General features: G+C 37.4%; 1 pseudogene; it reads right to left on the reverse strand.

Moving 5' to 3' along the window:
- Positions 1-4,722: 4,722 nt before the first annotated feature.
- Positions 4,723-16,639, reverse strand: LOC149010831 (calmodulin-2-like; annotated as a pseudogene).
- Between the last annotated feature and the right edge of the window lie 2,924 nt (positions 16,640-19,563).

Consider the following 19,563-nt stretch of genomic DNA (forward strand, 5'->3'; position numbering starts at 1 on the left):
ATGTGACTTGGTGGTCCACTGTTAGTCATATGAATGGTAGGGTTGCATATGTTAGGGTTGGGCTCATGGATGTCCAAGGACCGGACCGGGTGTCGTGAGGAATCATGAGAGCAGCTGCCCCAATAATATGTGGATGACCATAGGGTTAAGGAGTGGAGTCCAACAGAGGTAGCCAGTCCGTGAGGATTCTTACTCCTAGGTTGCGAAGGATACTGAACCGAGTTGGTTGGTGCCATAGGGGATGTATATGGACTTCATGTAGACATGTAACCATTATGACCTTGCATTGGATTAGAAACCCCGACATGCCCCAGTACTCATTACCAATGGTCGTGGTGAGAGAGTGTTGACTTAACCCCTAACCATGGTTTGTGAGCCATGTGTGGACTTTCCCTTTTTCCCTGGATCCCTACAGAGGTAACCAGTCCTTGCCGGATCAGAGTGATGAGACTTACCCAGAGGAGGGCTGGTGTTTATCTTAAAGCATGTCAACTGTTAGAGACTTGCATAGTTAGAAATCATAGTATCATTCATATTTTGCATTCATTCATACTACTTTTGTATCATGGCATTATTGAATGATGGATGAGATTTATGATTGTTTCTTACTGAGTTCTTTAGAACTCATTCCTTTATTCTTTGTATGTTTATAGCCTGCACAGAAGAAGGAATTATATTTGAAGATGGGCTAGTTTCCTATGAAGGAACCATCCCATATGAAGAAGATGTGGGACCGCCAGTGGGAGATGGAAATAGCATGTGCGGGAGTTCCTGCGGGTGCATGGAGTGTGCTTATCGCACCGGTTGATGGTCAGAGGCGAAAGGTGGTCAGGCAGTTTGCACAGAGACTGGAGAAGAATTGGAGGACCCCTCACCTTATTAAACTTGAGTCTAAGTTCATTGACTTAGAAAAACAAACTGGAAAGAAACTGATATAAACACTTTTGAATTATTCCGCTACCCTCATTTTTGTTTTATCCTTATTCTTTATTTCTTTCCTTTGATATTGGAGTATTTTGGACTCCTGTAATTCATTTAATTCAGTTATTGAATATTATTTGCTCTTGATTATCTTTATTTGTCTTAAATATTGTTGATAGACTAAAACCTTGGATCTTGTGAAGGATCGCACCCAAGGGTTGTCGGGCGGGTAACCGAGACCGACGGGTGGGGTGTGACATTATCTGACTTGGTTTGAAGGTATTTCTATACACTAGATATGTCACTTGATGTGTGTGCAAAAGCCCATAAGGTTTAGAGCCCATTTGATCCTCCAATTCCCTATTTTGGCCTTACTGTCTGCCTTGGTCGACTCCTTGGTCTAAAGCCTAAACCTTTTGAAGGTATTTCTATACACTAGATATGTCACTTGATGTGTGTGAAAAACCCTAAAATTACAAATTCTCGACCAAAGGAGTGTGAAATCCGAGAATTTGTAATTTTAGGGTTTTTCACTTATATTAAACCCTACTTCGTGTTTCTTTGCTACGGCTGCCTCCTAAACACTTTTTGAAAGTGAGAAGATCTCTCCGAAACTCTCTCTGGTAATTTCGAAGACTCCTCTGCAGATCTAAAGCCTCTCATCACTGTTCTGACAATTTAAGGTTAGTAATCGCTTCAACGTTGCGAATTTCTTTTCTTCGATCTTGTTCTTGATTGAGATCAGGAAGAAGATGATGCATTCTTGCAACCATCTATTCCATGATCTCATTCGTTTCTTTGAGATCTATGATCATCGTCATGATCTCAACCCTAGCCGAATAAAATTCTTAAAACCCTAACCCTTGCTTGATTTCTGGAAAACTTTGGTGACCTCCCATGCGAGGGAAACCTCATGGGTAATGTTTCTATTAACCTAAACTAGATTTTCTATGATTTTCTTATTATGTTCTTGATTGCAATCATTCCCTTTCATCCTGTGATCATAACCTTTCCTGGGGAGCCATAAAGGTTGAAACCCTAATTTCTTGGGTTAAATCAAGAACCCAATTTTCGACCATGACTTGATGATTTTATCTTCCCATATGATTCTAATACATCCTAGGAAGTTCCTTCGAATTTCGGATCAATCCGATTTCAAACGAGGAAGTTATGGCCAAAGTAGTCTGTACAATTCCGTACTGACTTGCTTGGTCGACTGGGCCAGTCTACCAAGCACTCGACCAAAGGAGTCAGTAGCTTCGTTTTTCGCCCGATTTAATTTGTTTGCTCTCTGATCTTTTAGGCATCTTTCCTAATGTTGTATCTATGATTGTTAGGAGTTTATTTGCCAAGTTTGGAGTTACTCTCTTTGATCTTTGGATTATCTTCGGCGATAATCAAGGTAAGGACGGTTATTTCATAATAACATAGATCGCATACTCTCTGGTTTCTACTTTATGAAACTATGAGTTTAACTACTGTCTTGTACTTTATACTTCTAATATACTACTGTAAGTACAGTAGCACTTGTTTATGTATTCTTTTTCATTATTCAAGCTTATATGTGATGTTTATTACTGCTTGATCGGATTATGCTTTTACATTCTCTTTTGTACGATGAATTTTTGGTTGTGTATGTCATGACTGATATAAGAATGTGTTTGACTAGGTAAGGTTTGGGATTGGGAAGTGTCCTTTTGACGCTTCTGTCCTTGGACATCAGAGGGAATAGTATGGGATGTTCTCCGAAGATGCCCATCGACGCTTTCCCGAATCATTGGTTGTCATACCTAGGGCTGTCTAGCAGTGTTTGGCTAGGATGTCCCCGTTATATCAGACCCAAATCGAAAGGGTATTGAGACCGAACGACCCATGGTAGCAGTGTGATTCACGGGCGCTCAAGACCGGTAACCAACCCGTGAGAGGACGGGAATCATATTGTGGGGGACATTTATTGGAGGGTTGCATATGGCTAGACTTGGGCTCATGGGCCCTCAAGACCGGTGAAATGATCCGTGAGGGGACGTGAGAGCTTCCCGTTTACCATATGTGGATAACCAATAGGGTTGATGAGTCCATAGTCCGGGACTATTAAGACTCTAGTGGAAAGGATACCGGAAAGGATCGCCCGAGGCGAGGAATGGAAGTATCTGGACCTGAGTTGATGTAACTGAGTGGATGACTTGCATTGGGCTAGGCTTTACCCTAACATGCGCAAATACTTAGACCAAATGGTGATGTGAGAAAGAGGTGACTTAACCCCCAGCCATGGATTGTCCCGAGGGATGCCGGACCCACTACCAACTGGAGCCGTACGCGTGACCTACCCAAAGAAGTATGGTGCTATGACTTAAAGCATGTCTGCCAATAGAGACCAACATACATAGAGTTTAGATGCATACATACATTATTTGTTTCATACTGCATTGCATCTTGTTATGTTCTGATATATGTTATCTATGATGTTATGAGTTAACTTGCCTTACTGAGTTTCTTTCGAAACTCATTCCTTTTTGTACAATCTTTTGTTAGACTATTCTACAGGTACTGATTTCTATGACGGACAGTACGATGAAGCGCAAGCCGATGAAGCGTACTACACGCAAGGTGTTGGCGACAATCAAAATTACGTTGATGATCCCTTAAGTGATCAAGTTGCATACTACGATTAGAGGCAACATGGAGTTGGAGCATCTCTGTTGGACTGACGAAGTCCACTATTTTGAATATGTTATTTATAGAATAGAAGACTCTTAAGTTTAGTTTATCTTTCTTATTTTTTTTGTTTCAATTGTTATTCCTTTTAGACTTATGCTACGTTCCGCTGTATCTGTGGAGTGAGTTTCCGCCTCACTCTATTTCTTTTGATGTGATTACATCTGGTATCATTTTCCGCACTCTGATTTTATTGTTTATTCATTTCTTGACTTTAATCTTTTGTTTATAATATTTAAACCTTGATTATTTCCTGTTTATGATTATGTTATTGTATATGTGGGAGGATGATTTCCTCGATACTTGATCTTTGGGGCTGTGGATCACACTCCCGGATATGCCAGTTAGGGTACCGGCTGGGGGGATGTGACAATAGGTTATGAGGACTCTTTTCAAATGGAGGATTCGTCGTTGGTAGAATTTCTTGAAGGAGTGACCAAAGAAGATGTTGACTCGCATGGAACTTTATGCCCGTGCCAGGACTGTTCTTATAGGGTTGGATTCCATTAGAGAATCAGTTTAGTTTAAACTCCGCTGCAACAAACTATTCTTCTTTTAAACTCCGATGTCCATTTTGATTAACTTTAGATAATGGATGATGTAACCTATTGATACTTCAGATTTGATAATTGTATACTTGAACTTTATTTATTCTTGTCCTTTTAATTATTTTATATTATATGTTGTATGAAATTGCCACTGAACCTAGGTTTTGCGGTGTATCACCCCCACGGGTATTCGGGTATGACCGGATCCGGCTGAGTGGGGTGTGACAACCAACACCAGGTGACCAAGCTATGTAATTCAAGTACTACTCAATATATAAGCATAATCATCAACGCTTGGGATCAGTAACAGTATCCAAAAAAAAACAGGTAGCAGTATGCTAGATCTACATAGGAGATATTACAATGAGCCTATACATTTGGAATTTCTGAAGCTGAGAAAATACAACTTTGACCTATAAGAAACAAATGAGATAGAATACAACTGGCAGTCTTGGCGTAATTACAGCTGCTGATTATGACATACAAATTAGAGGCTCAGTCTATCTTCAAACTCACTCTTAACTGCCACCAGCAGCCTTCATCTAAACCGTATAAACCTCACAAACTCCTGGTAATTGACTTGGCCATCACCATCCAGATCTGCATCTTGAATCATCTTGGCCACTTCCTCATCAGTCAGATTTACCCCCAGATCTGTCATCACTTGCCGCAGCTGCTCAAAATCCAAAGAAAAAAAAACAATGAAATCTATCCATGAATATTCAAAGGTCTCAGAAGTTTGTAGAAAGCCCTCGGAACTGTATCATGGGGGACAACCTTTTTTACTCTTTGGTGGGGTGGGTTGTGGGTTGGGATGGTGCAGGAGGTGCAGGAGACAGATGCAAGCATCATATAGAGAAGGAAACGATAAAGAGTCTTGCCTCTTCAGGTGATATAAAACCATTTTGGTCCTTGTCAAAGATCTTGAAAGCTTCCATTAAATCTTTCGCAGAATCAGGGTCCTTAAATAGTGGAAGAAAGAATATGAAGGAGCATAAGTATTCCAGAGACAAATGGGGAAAATATACCAGGCAAGATGTCTGCATTGTTCAATTATGCAAGACGCTCAACGAGTGGAGAGATTATGATGATCCAAGTTTTTATCTAACGGAACCACAAAGCATTTGTTTTGCAGCTGATGAGCCAACTTATAAATCTTGTAGCTTGGAGACTTTCTCAACATAATCAAATTAATTATTGAGCTAATTTTAGTGTTCTCCCTCAGAATTTGCACAGAACTAAACTTGACAGTATTAGTTCTCAATCAAATAGGCTATGATACAAAGAGTGGTTCCTTGTTACAGAGACTGACGTTAAGTATTGCTTGCAACAAATCTATTATTCTGAGACAACATATAGTTAACTGCTAATCAACATCATAAACTTAGCTGGTAAACTATATGCGAACCAGGCAGCATAGACTAGCCATTAACTAGCTGTTCTAAATTAGCTGTATAGTAAACTAGCCGTCACACAGGACATCTCATCAATGCTTCTCTCACACACAGACACCCTCTTCAGTTAGCAAAGGCTTCCAAAAGCTGTACTCTGCCCAGAAGGATTACTAACTGAATTTGAGCTGTTAAATAACTCTCTATCATTACCTAATTGCATTCCAAAAGAAAAGCCTTTGATAAACTTTTAGTGATGCTGTTTGCAAAATAAAAAAAACGGCAAGCGCACAGTATCGTGTAGCTAACGGGTCGATCTCAGGGAGATATGCCACCTAGAATTCAACTTCTTAATAGTAATGCGAGAGTGGAATGGTTCAATTTTTGTTAACTAATTACTTAAACTAAACCAAAAATCCTAATCCATACATCTAATGCAATCGAATTGAAACGAAAAATAAAGCAAACATAACCAACGCAGAAATAAAAGACAGGAAAAATAATGCAAATGCAACACCACCCGTCACCAGAAACAGAGGCACGACTGTAGGCTTGCTCCGGTTATGTGGTTCGAGACAATGAATGAATAGGCAGAAAGTAATTAACTGAAAGTAAATAACAAAGCAATAAAAGGAAAATGAATCCTTAACCAAAGAGAGGCACGATTGTAGGCATCTCTGATCAAGGATGGGAGAACAGTAAATAATGCTGAAAGTAAATCCTAAATTAAGAATATTGAAGGGTAGATAGAAGCGGGAATGGAGGGGGGAGAGAAGACTATTGAAGAATCTTACTTACTTGCATCTTCTAAACAAAACTTGAATAAACAATTCGAATCTCAACCAACCCTAACAACCAGATCTGCAATTGCTAGACCCAGAGAGAAAGCGAATCCTCTTGAAACTTGAACTTGAACTTGAACTTGAACTTGAAATTGCATTGATAAAACTAAAGGAATTACACTTGCATAAAAGAAAAATTACACAACTTCAATCTTCCTAAACATTCAATCTAAAAACTAGAACTAGAGCCCACAAATTAATCAAAGAACTAGAGAAAACTAGAGCAAACTAAAGAGAATAGAAAGTGCAAGACTAAAGTAAAACTAAAGAGAAAGTAAAGTGTAAAACTAAAGAGAAAATCAAGTATGTTAGACCTAAGAGGGAGGTAATATTTATAGAAGAATGAGAATAATTTACAAACAAGGAAAAATAATGATAATAATAATAATAAGAGTAAAATAGAAAAAGAAAAAAACAAATAAAGAAGGAGCAAAAAAAATTCGTTAGAAAGAAAGAGAGAGAAAGAAAGAAAGAGAGAGAATAAGTGGAGAAATAAAATAAAATAAAACCTTGCTTTTGAAGTTCACGTGGAGACAAGGTGGAAGAAAGAAAGAAAAGTGGAAGAAGGAAAGAGAAAGAAAATAAAATAAAACAAAATATATATATATTTTGTTAACAAAAATAAAGGTGGGTTGGTTACTAAGGAAATAAGAAAGTAAAGAAAATAGAAAGTGAGAAGAAAGAGAAAAAACTAATTAGAGAAATAAATAAAATCTAACAAAATAAAATATTCTTAAAAAAATAGAAAATCCTAGTCTTTGACTACTTGTGGGCCCTATACAATTCTCAATTACAATAAACAAAAATAAAATAAAAATCCTAATCTAATTTTATAAGATATTCTGGAGTTGGCCCATAATTACATCTCTAGCCCATCATGCTCCAAATCAGGCCCACTTTTGCACTTGAGAATTTGAACGGACCTCTTGATGTGTAAAACCGCATGTTTAATACCCAAAACTCCAGATATTCGCTAAAGTCCTAAAAATTCATAAAATCTGCAAAAACAACATAAAACCCAAGGTAGCTCTACTCAAAGTGTTAAAAATGCATGATTTATGCCCTAAGATTTCACACATAAATGTGCTCATCAGATTCCCCCACACTTAGACTAAGCTTGTCCTCAAGCAAGAATAAAAAAAAATGACATATGCAGAAAAGAAACTAATGCAACAACATAAAATCCTAACTCACTTTCGTAGGAATCACGGTTACACTTAGCATGTGCAACAAGCCTTTAAACCACTAGGTTACCCCTAGAGGACGAGTTTTGTCTCGTGGATGTTTGCAGAGAATATACATCCAAAATTCCAATTCAGCTCAAAATAAAATATTGCAAATTTTCAACTCTAACAATTGGTAAGTACTTATACAGAATCAATAGCTATGACAACTTTCCTCACCATTGATTTAAGATCCCCCACACTTGAACTTTATTACCCCATATCGATTATTGAGACTAAGCATATATCTCAATCAAAGACTCACCTTATATCTTTCAAGTACACCTCTCCTTTAAGCAAAACCACTAATAAAGTAATAGGACCAAGGACTAAGGTTTTGAAGTATTTTTGACCAAACATTTCTACCAAGGCATTGATGACAGTTGCACTTATTTCTCTTTTCTTTTTTTCTTTTTCTTTCTTCTTTCTTTTGAGTAGTGAACTCTACTTTACTCCACTACGGTTGGCTTGAATGACATGGTGGAGCAAACACCAGAAACCCAAGTTACTTTGTAGCTTTGCTTTGTATATGCCCACATAGACAGTGATACGAGAGTTCTTTTCAATAATATCATTCCTAAGAGTTTCGATCAAGTCACCTCGATTCCTGAGTCGGAGTGCCCTGTCTAGTTCCAAGAAATTCAACTTTTACTTTCTACTTTTTTTTCTTTCTTTCTTTCTTTTATTTTCACTTCTTTTTGAACTTTGTCATGCCATACAAAAGATTGATCTCAACCTCTAGCCAAAGAACAAGGACCCACAAAACCCATAATAGTCCAACGCCTTAAGTTAAGGGCCTCTTATTTTTCTAAGGAAATTCTCATCTCAATATACATACAAGTTACCTTCCTCTCAACAGGGTTTTTATGTGTTCACGATGGGTACCAAAATCACTTTCATTTCACATATCATAGCAATTGAAATAGTATGTACACTAACCAAAAGCCAAAGTTAAAATTCACAAAGAATCCAAAGGTATTCCCCCCACACTTAAGTAATGCAATGTCCTCAATGCATGCATGAAAAGAAAGACAATGACAAGGCAAAAGAGGGGTATACCTTTCAATCAAGATGTTCTTATCATTGGATGCTTTAGCCTTATCTTCAAAATCAATGTATGATGGGGAAGACACTCCAAATAAGAAAAACCATGAATAGAAAAGTCATCCCTAAAGACTTTAAGAAAAACCTTCACAATGTCAGACAAAATACGCATACGGTGAGGTTTTCTAAAATGTTTGGCATCCTGCAGAAGATGATCAATGTATGATGGGGAAGACACTCCAAATAAGAAAAACCATGAATAGAAAAGTCATCCCTAAAGACTTTAAGAAAAACCTTCACAATGTCAGACAAAATACGCATACGGTGAGGTTTTCTAAAATGTTTGGCATCCTGCAGAAGATGAATATGAGATTGTACAATGGAAGAGCTTAGACCTTTGATAGTAGTAAGAGACCAACTCCATGCTTCTCTATTAGCATACAACAGTGTGATAAACTCTTCTGCTTTGTCAGAAGTTAAATCAGAGACAACAATGACAGGAAGAGAATTATCTTGTCCTAAGAAAGCAAACTGCAAATTAGAAAGCAACTCTTTCAATTCTAGCTTGGGAGGTTCAATTATTGAGGGTTTAGGAATGGAGATAGAGATGGATGGGGGTTTAATAGGCTCCAAAGGTATGTGAAAACTTGAGACTTCAGAAAAGAAGGTTTCACTATCATCTTCCAACATATCCATACATTTTTGAAATTCCTGATCAAAATCAATCTCAAAGTTTGTAATCAAATCATTAGGAAAATCCAAAGACTCTTCAAGCATATTGATTTCTTCCTCAATTTGTGGTTGTCTTCCTATCCTGAACATATTAAACTCCACAGTTCGATTTCCAAAAGACAACCGTAAGAGGCCATTTCGACAATTGATTAAAGCATTACTAGTAGCCAAAAATGGTCTTCCTAAAATTATTGGGATTTCATCTTTGATTGAAAAAGGTTTAGTATCTAACACAATGAAATCAACTGGAAAAATAAATTCTCCCACCTTCAATAAAACATCTTCAATCATCCCTTTAGGAATCTTAATTGACCTATCCGCCAACTGAAGAGTAGTTTTAGTTGCTTTCAATTCTCCCAATCCTAGTTGCTTATAAACATGGTAAGGCAAAAGATTCACACTTGCACCAAGATCAAGTAAAGCATGTTCAATGTGTGTATTGCCTATGACACAAGCTATGGTGGGGCTCCCTGGATCCTTATACTTGTCTGCTATAGGTTGAGTAATTATGGAACTGATGTTACCTGCCAAAAATGCCTTTTTGGGAACGCTAGTGATTCTTTTATGAGTGCATAGATCTTTCAACACTTTTGCATAGGCGGGGATTTGAGATATGGCATCTAAAAGAGGGATATTCACTTCTACCTTTTTGAAGATATCAAAAATTTTCTCCATAGTTGCAGTCTTCTTCTTATTAACTAGACAGTTGGGAAAAGGGGCCTTAGGAACATAAGGACTCTTAGTTGAAATTTGCTCTTTTCTCATTGTTTCAGCTAATGGTTCAACAAACTTAGGTACTGCTACAGTAGTTGGCTCATCTTCAACTTCTATGGGTTTCTCAGACAAACCCTCTTTAGGAGGTACTTGAACATTCTCCTCATCACAGTGGTCACTACTCTTGCTCTTTTCATTAATATGTGACTCACCTGTTAAATACCCTTTCCCACTTCGCAATGTAGACACATAATTTATTGAAGCTAAAGAAGAAGGGGAGGATTCAACTTGGTTGACTTGATTTGGTAAATTTGATGGTCTTTGTTGAATCTGAATCCTAGGATTTAACTCAGGTTGGCTAGGCATTTTACCCTTTTCTCGCTCAGACAAAGTACTTGCAAGAGTGGAAATTTGTCTCTCCATATTATGCATAGAAGTCATGAAGGTGCTAGAAAGTACTTCCATATTTTTCTCTAAGGTAGAGAGACGAGAAAACTTCGGATTATTACCTCTATTGAAACCAAGTGTTGATTGATTTTGTGCAGTGAGAGGCATATGAGGCACAACAGGTGGATTGACAGGCCTAGCTAGATTGGCATTTTGAAAATTTGGTGCTTGAGGGAACTGGACATGTTGATGATGAAAAAATTGTGCACTTTGTTTTTGAGGAGCACCAAATTGATTTTGTGTGGAATAATTGTTGAATCCATTTTGGTTTTGCCCTTGAGACCATGAAAAGTTAGGATGACTCTTCCACCTAGGATTGTACGTGTTACTGTACAGGTTTGGGAACATCGCACTGACATTTTCATGTTGGCCTCCAGAATAGCTAGGGCATTCCTCAATTACATGTGTAGGAGACTGACACCATGCACATATAGCAACAGATTTGTCAACAAAAAGTGATTGATTTGGTTGTGGTGGTGCAGCTTTTACTACCAAAGTCTCTAGCTTTTTCAAAAGACTATCTATTTGTGCATCCTTATGAACTTGGCTATCAACAAAATATCCCCTACTAGTCCTTTCAGATTCTTGAATTGACTCCCATTCTCTAGCTCTATCTGCTAGGTCTAAAAGAAATTCCCAAGCTTTGGAATCATCGATGAACGATGTAAATCTGTGGGGCACATAGATTCCAAAAGTTGCTTAGTTTGATAATCAATACCCTCATAAATTATTTGGCATAAATGCCACAATTCTAAACCATGGTGAGGGCATTCTTGGAGGAGGCTTTGGAACCTCTCCATTACCTTAGCAAAAGACTCATTGGGTTTTTGACGAAATTGAAGAATGTCATTTCTTATCTTATTCGTCTTGGAGAAAGGAAAGAATTTTTTCAAGAATAGGACAGTGAATTGTTCCCATGTGGTAATGCTATCCAAAGGTAGGCTATAAAGCCACTTTTTTGCTTAGTTCTTTAATGCAAAGGTAATAAACCGTAGTCTTACGGCATCATCAGTGAGTTGTTGTACCTTCATAAGGACACAAACTTCCTCAAACTCCCTAAGAAACAAATATGCGTCTTGATCAGGCAACCCATGAAATTGGGGTAACATAGACAAATAATTAGGTTTAAGTTCAAAGTTGTTACCCCTTACGTCGGGTTAAAGTATACAGGAGGGTTGTGCAGACCGAGTTGGGTAAAATCTATCCCTAAGACTCTTAGGAGGAGATATGTCGCCCATGGTCAAAGTAGATATTCGAACAAGTCGGTTGGTGGAATCACGAGTCCAAACAAGCATGCACTAACCTCCTAATGCAATTAAAGGCTCTTACGGAAGATGAGTTTTTTTTTTTTTTTTTTTTTTTTTTTGGAACTTTAATAAAGAAACTAAAGAAGAAAATAAAATAAAACAAAACGAAAAACAATTCCCCACCACAAAGATTGAAACAATGATTCCAAAGCCGTAAGGTTGCCGTATAGCTGAGCGCTGTATAGGTTTGACAGCAAGGGAATCCGTATAGTATTCGGAGCCACCTACAATCGAATCCTGGGGATTCTGCAGTAGAGTGGGGACTACTATACGTTTTTGTTTCTACTCAAGTTAAGAGTAATATCTTTGATTTTTATTTTTATTTTTATTTTATTTTTAAAACACTTCGACTTACCTAAGAATGAGAATAATAAGATGAACAAATATCTCCCCGGCAACGGCGCCAAAAACTTGTTTGCAAAATAAAAAAAACCGCAAGCGCACAGTATCGTGTAGCTAACGGGTCGATCTCAGGGAGATATGCCACCTAGAATTCAACTTCTTAATAGTAATGCGAGAGTGGAATGGTTCAATTTTTGTTAACTAATTACTTAAACTAAACCAAAAATCCTAATCCATACATCTAATGCAATCGAATTGAAACGAAAAATAAAGCAAACATAACCAACGCAGAAATAAAAGACAGGAAAAATAATGCAAATGCAACACCACCCGTCACCAGAAACAGAGGCACGACTGTAGGCTTGCTCCGGTTATGTGGTTCGAGATAATGAATGAATAGGCAGAAAGTAATTAACAGAAAGTAAATAACAAAGCAATAAAAGGAAAATGAATCCTTAACCAAAGAGAGGCACGACTGTAGGCATCTCTGATCAAGGATGGGAGAACAGTAAATAATGTTGAAAGTAAATCCTAAATTAAGAATATTGAAGGGTAGATAGAAGCGGGAATGGAGGGGAGAGAGAAGACTATTGAAGAATCTTACTTACTTGCATCTTCTAAACAAAACTTGAATAAACAATTCGAATCTCAACCAACCCTAACAACCAGATCTAGATTATTTTAGATCTGCAATTGCTAGACCCAGAGAGAAAGTGAATCCTCTTGAAACTTGAACTTGAACTTGAAATTGCATTGATAAAACTAAAGGAATTACACTTGCATAAAAGAAAAATTACACAACTTCAATCTTCTTAAACATTCAATCTAAAAACTAGAACTAGAGCCCACAAATTAATCAAAGAACTAGAGAAAACTAGAGCAAACTAAAGAGAATAGAAAGTGCAAGACTAAAGTAAAACTAAAGAGAAAGTAAAGTGTAAAACTAAAGAGAAAATCAAGTATGTTAGACCTAAGAGGGAGGTAATATTTATAGAAGAATGAGAATAATTTACAAACAAGGAAAAATAATGATAATAATAATAATAATAAGAGTAAAATAGAAAAAGAAAAAAACAAATAAAGAAGGAGCAAACAAAATTCGTTAGAAAGAAAGAAAGAGAGAGAATAAGTGGAGAAATAAAATAAAATAAAATAAAATAAAAACTTGCTTTTGAAGTTCACGTGGAGACAAGGTGGAAGAAAGAAAGAAAAGTGGAAGAAGGAAAGAGAAAGAAAATAAAATAAAACAAAATATATATATATTTTGTTAACAAAAATAAAGGTGGGTTGGTTACTAAGGAAATAAGAAAGTAAAGAAAATAGAAAGTGGGAAGAAAGAGAAAAAACTAATTAGAGAAATAAATAAAATCTAACAAAATAAAATATTCTTAAAAAAATAGAAAATCCTAGTCTTTGACTACTTGTGGGCCCTATACAATTCTCAATTACAATAAACAAAAATAAAATAAAAATCCTAATCTAATTTTATAAGATATTCTGGAGTTGGCCCATAATTACATCTCTAGCCCATCATGCTCCAAATCAGGCCCACTTTTGCACTGGAGAATTTGAACGGACCTCTTGATGTGTAAAACCGCATGTTTAATACCCAAAACTCCAGATATTCGCTAAAGTCCTAAAAATTCATAAAATCTGCAAAAACAACATAAAACCCAATGTAGCTCCACTCAAAGTGTTAAAAATGCATGATTTATGCCCTAAGATTTCACACATAAATGTGCTCATCAGATGCAAACCATGAGCTGGTAGTAAAATGTACATTAATTACAAGGCAAAATGCCACCATTTAAACTCACCTTCATTTTCGTTGCCATCTAGTTCAAGAACTCAGGGAAATCAATCACTCCATTTAGATCAGCATCAGCAGCCTCTTTGATTATACCTTGGAGTTGAGCTTCAGTTGGATTTTGCCCCAAGGATCTCATCACAGAACTCAACTCTTCAGCTGAGATTACACCTATAAATGAATTCACACTTTAGCAATAGAACTTAAGACAAAAGATGATACATTTTACAGCAAGTGAACATTGACATCAATATTGTAACAACAACAGCTGCCTAGCATAGTTGGCGGAGTGTGATTTCTAATTTTAATTTTAGTAACTTCCTACTTGGTTATTGCTAATAATGTTAACCAACTTAACAAACTCTACTTTCTATTTTTTCCTGAAATAACCTATGCCCTATAAATCTGTAATTGGCTGTTGACAACCAATGATGTTTTAAGTGAACCGATTATCCGAAGCTTTTCTTTGAGTTTAGTCTTTACTCTCCAGTCTTTGTTCACCAGTTTTTGAAAACCTTTTAAGGAATCTCCCCTCCCCTACCCCTCACCCCCCAAAAAAAGAAGAAGAAAAAATCCTGTTTACAGACCCTTCATAGACCTCCTTTCAGATCCTAAAGACCTTCGTAACACCTTGGACCATTAGTCCATATTCCCCCCCCCCCCCCCCCCCAAAAAAAAAGAAAAGAAAGAAAACTAACTTAAAATTTAGGAAACCACTGACCCCTTCACAGGACGTGCTTAAAGATCAAATCCATGCCCATACTTACTCTTCAATCCCTTAAAATCTCAGCCTCAACCTTTTACCTTATTAGTCCTAAACAGTGACTGTTTTTACACCAACCATTACCACTTTGGCTGGTTCGGATTGAAGATATTGGTTTGGTCCTTAATTTTATTGAGGATACATCAGCCAGGGTCGATCACAGCCAACCCAACCCAGGTTGGTCTAATAAATGGTTAATCAAGATCATGTTGGTGGCTGGGCTGGACCTAGGTCACAATGTCCCAACCTGACCTTTGTTGGCTGCACCAGGGTTGAACTAAAAGACCTAAGGTCAAGCTGGAGTTCTTAGAAGCCTGACCAATTGCACACTTATTTTACCTATAACATGTTTTCTCGTATCAAATCATTAGCAGCATAATTGTATCATATTGAATTGATATTTCTGACTATACTTTGAATTTATTATATTGCATTATAGATGCCATAAGTAATGCAAAACAGGCACCCCTTCAAGTGCTTAGCGAACACCTTGGGTTCCATGTCACTGTGAAACCTATGCTAATAAATCCATTAGTTTCAGCTAGCACAAAGAGGAAAGTAAAGAAGCATGACTGAACCACTCAACCAATATCATTCATCACCCTGATAGGGATGAGGAACACACACTGTGCATCATTCTGTAAATGCTGTGAGTTACAATTTATTCTGTTTCAACTTTTATGAATAATATACAGTAATAAAGCTAAATTCATATGCTGCCAAAAGAGAAAAACTTAAAAGAGTTAGATTCCTCAGTACATTACAATATGATATACCAACAGGATTAAATTTAAAATATGACCTGACAGGAGTACTAGACAATTACTCAGTTCAACTATTAGGGTTACCCCAAGATTTACACTCAGAATCAGGTAAAGGATCAATCTCTTCTAATTTTTTCATATTTGCATCATCTAAATCAGCCAGACTCAGTCTTTTAAAAATCAGGGTTTAATAGGCACGGGGTTCACTCTGTTCTGAGTCAAATCAGTACATTCAGAATCTTTAGAACCTTGGGTAAGCCTGTTCCACCATCTGTCAATTAAAAGATGAGTATATTTCTTCATAACAAAACAAATATTATCAAAACATGACATTTGCATTTATCATCATGAAAAACTGTATATCCTTAATCACCAGATGCTCTATTTAATACCAGTGTGAGAACAGGATCCCATCAGATAAATCATTATAGATTAAATTGGACTGTGAAAATTCTACATATTCCAGATGTGCGAATGTTCATCCCCTTAGAATGACGGGCCACTCCCAAACTTTCTTGGGCATTGAACCTTCTTTGATGAGCAATGATTTGAATAAATGCTCCAGGAATAACAGTATCAAAGACAGTTCTCACTTTACCGTAAGAACCAAAAAGATTCAAAATAAGGGATCTTCTTTTAACCTTCCCGACTAGAAAATAAACAAATAGATGAATAAATTAAATCTTTCTTTACGAAAAGAAAATGCGTAGCTTGTATTGATTGGGGCATGCATCTTCTCGAGGTTCAAAATCACCCTCAGTACTAGTGATCCAATGGCAAAAAGACAGTCGAGAGATTAAAGGCTTAGGTTACGCAGAATGAACGATAAAAGAAGCAAAAGAAGGAAACCATAATTTGAGGAGAATAACAATCAAGATAAACAATCACCAGCATTTCACCATGAAGTCAGTTTTATAGTCTGATAAAGCCAATGCAGCATTGCAGTAACTAAATGCAGTTGAAACAACAAAAGAGAAAAGAAACAGAGAATTAAAGAACCTACCATCTCCGTTCTTATCGAAGAGATTAAAAGCTTCCTTGAACATTGAAATTTCCTCTTGTGTGAGCTTCTCTGCCATGACGGTTTCAGTAATCTAAACGGAAGAAAACAAAGTGACAGGGAAAGACAAAAAGATTGTTTCTATTATGTAGAAATCTCTTCTTGCAAACTCCCTCCAAAAGTCTCCCATGTCCCCGAACCCCACCATATTTATACGCATTGGTGGCGCACTTTCTTCTTCTTCTTCTTCTTCTTCTCTCTCTTCTACTTTTTTTAATTTTTATATTAATAATACTATAAAGATATTCCACAACATCTACGAACGAAAGTAATTGTAGCCAATCCAATCTTGCTCGACAAAATCGAAGGGGGCAAATGATCAACCTGAAGCTCTATTTCAGCATGGTCTGAAACTAAACCAGCCAAGTAATCGGCGGCTGATTTAACCTCCCTGAGATGATGTATAAAAACACAACGGCGAAACAACGGTTGCATTCCCCAAATATCCTCTAGAATATCACGAGTTGACCATAACGCTTCAGCAGGACGAGCAATTTGTTGAATCGCTTGAGTGGAGTCGCTACAAGTTTCGACACAAGAATAGCCTCGTTGACGAGCGTATCGCAATACCCAGTCAGATTGTAGTCAATTCCGTATGTATAACATTGGGAGAAGCACAACCACCTGCAATAGCAAAGAGTACCTCGCTAGTAGTGTTTCTTATGCTTGCTCCATATCCCCCATGACATGAACCAGGGCCGGCAAGCGGAACTGAACCATCATAATTAATTGCAACCCAGTGTGATAGATGTGAAATCCCACCTAACCCTAATCCAAAAATTCATAGTGTAGATCTGAAGACCTAAAGTGAAGGAAGAAAACAGTTGTGGGCATCCATTTGAACCCAGGTCTAACCTATAACCAATGGAGGTTGATAATAAAGAACCTAGTATGGAAACCCTGAGTAAGTTGGGAGATGATATGACTTGAATGAGGTTTTACTGGAAAGGCAGACAAAGAATACAGTGTTGACACCTTTGGAAGGCCTATAAAGTCAGGTAAGACACTTTCAAAAGTTAATGAAGGACCCAGGTGAAGCTTGGCGGTATTGGATACAAAATATCTTATTTTTAACCTTTGGCATTGCTTGGTCGATCCAATCGACCAAGGCTAATGATAAAGCAAGCCCAAGGAATATTTTGCCTATTTTGGGAAAATTAGGTTTTTGGAGCCCTATATATTCAAACTTTGATATAATTCGAACCACTTCACCTCTAAGCCTTTGTAGAACGTGAGAAGAACCCTAGAGCTCTCTCTTCAAAGCCAAGGAAGATCCCCAAGCATCCAAGCGAAGTTCCTCCATTGAATCTTCTTCTACAAGGTTAGTATTCGATTCTATTCTCTCTACTGTTTCTACTCTTTGTTTTGATTGTGAGGAAGGTCTTACACTGATGTCATGGCCTAATCTCAGATCCTCATAGTCTTAGAGTGAATTCCCATTCACACTATTTTCTCCGTAGACAGTACGGTGTGATTTCGATGTTTTGACCAAGCATGAGACAATGATCTACTCTTACTGTAGTTGTTTGATTTTAATCTATGTTAGATCTGTTCCTAGGTTGTTTTATAAGTATGATCTACTATTTTCTTATCTTTAGCATGAATCCTCAATCATTCTAGTCTTTTCGTGAGAATTTGTGGATCAAGCATATTAGGTGATTTATTAGATTTCTATTAGGTGAGTACAGTAACCTCATATTTGGTCTGTTTTGGATGTTTTGATATCTTTCCTTCTAGGTATCTTTCTTAATATGTTGTATACACTTGTTTAGGACTTTCTTCCCAAGTTTAGTCAAGGTCTTACTTGATTCCCTAAGATTCCTTTGCGAGTTATATAAGGTAAGGATAGTTATTTCCTTAACTACATAGATTGCATGTTTTAGTTTCTATATTTGAATCTTGTTAGTTTATTTCCTTAATTAGATGCTTACACTGATATACTACTGATGCATTACCTTGATTACAGTAGCATTACTTGTTTATACTAGATTGATTCATGTGTGATTTACTTACCAAATATATGCAAGTTGGATGTTATTATTGATTTCTTTCCATATAAGAAGTTACTATATATGTGATATGATTGGTTTATGGTTGTGAATGATTAGGTATGGTTTAGAAAGGAGAGGTGTCCTTTTGACACTTCTGTCCTTGGACTACTACGGGAATATTATGGGATGTTTCCGAAGATGCCCTCTGGACACCTTCCTAAACTGTTGGATGACATATTTAGGACTGTCTAGTAGTGTTTGGCTAGGATGTCCCCTTATGTCAAGACCCTAATCGAGGGGTATTGAGACCGAACAACCCGTGGTAGCAATGGGGATTCATGGGTGCTCAAGACCGGTACCAACCCGTGAGAGGACAGGAATCACATTGTGGGGACCATTTATCAGTAGGGTTGCATATGGATAGACTTGGGCTCATGAGCGCTCAAGACCGGTAACCAACCCGTGAGAGGACGTGAGAGCTTCCCGTTTACCATATATGGATGACCTATAGGGTTGATGAGTCCGTAGTCAGGGACTATGAGGACTCTAGTGTGAAGGATACCGGAAAGGATCACCAGGGGCGAGGAATGGACGTATCTGGATCTGACTTGATGTAATTGAGTAGGAGACTTGCATTTGGCTAGGCTTTGACCCTGACATGCGCCAATACTTAGACCAATGGTGATGTGAGAGAGTGGTGACCTATACCCTCAGCCATGGAATGTCCCGAGGGATGCCGGACCCACTACCAAAAGGCGTTGTGTGATGAGACCTTCCTAAAGAAGTACGGTGCTATGACTTAAAGCATGTCTGCCAATAGAGACCAGCATACATAGAGTTAGAATCATATTGCATCATGTGTTTCATATCATATAGCATTTTACATTGCTTTGAAATCCTGCCATTTGTGTTGTTATGGATTAACTGTCTTACTGAGTTTCTTTGAAACTCA

The sequence above is a fragment of the Hakea prostrata genome, chromosome 7 (assembly GCF_041222555.1).
Source record: "Hakea prostrata isolate BN-2017 chromosome 7, UWA_Hpros_2, whole genome shotgun sequence".
Lineage (NCBI taxonomy): Eukaryota > Viridiplantae > Streptophyta > Magnoliopsida > Proteales > Proteaceae > Hakea > Hakea prostrata.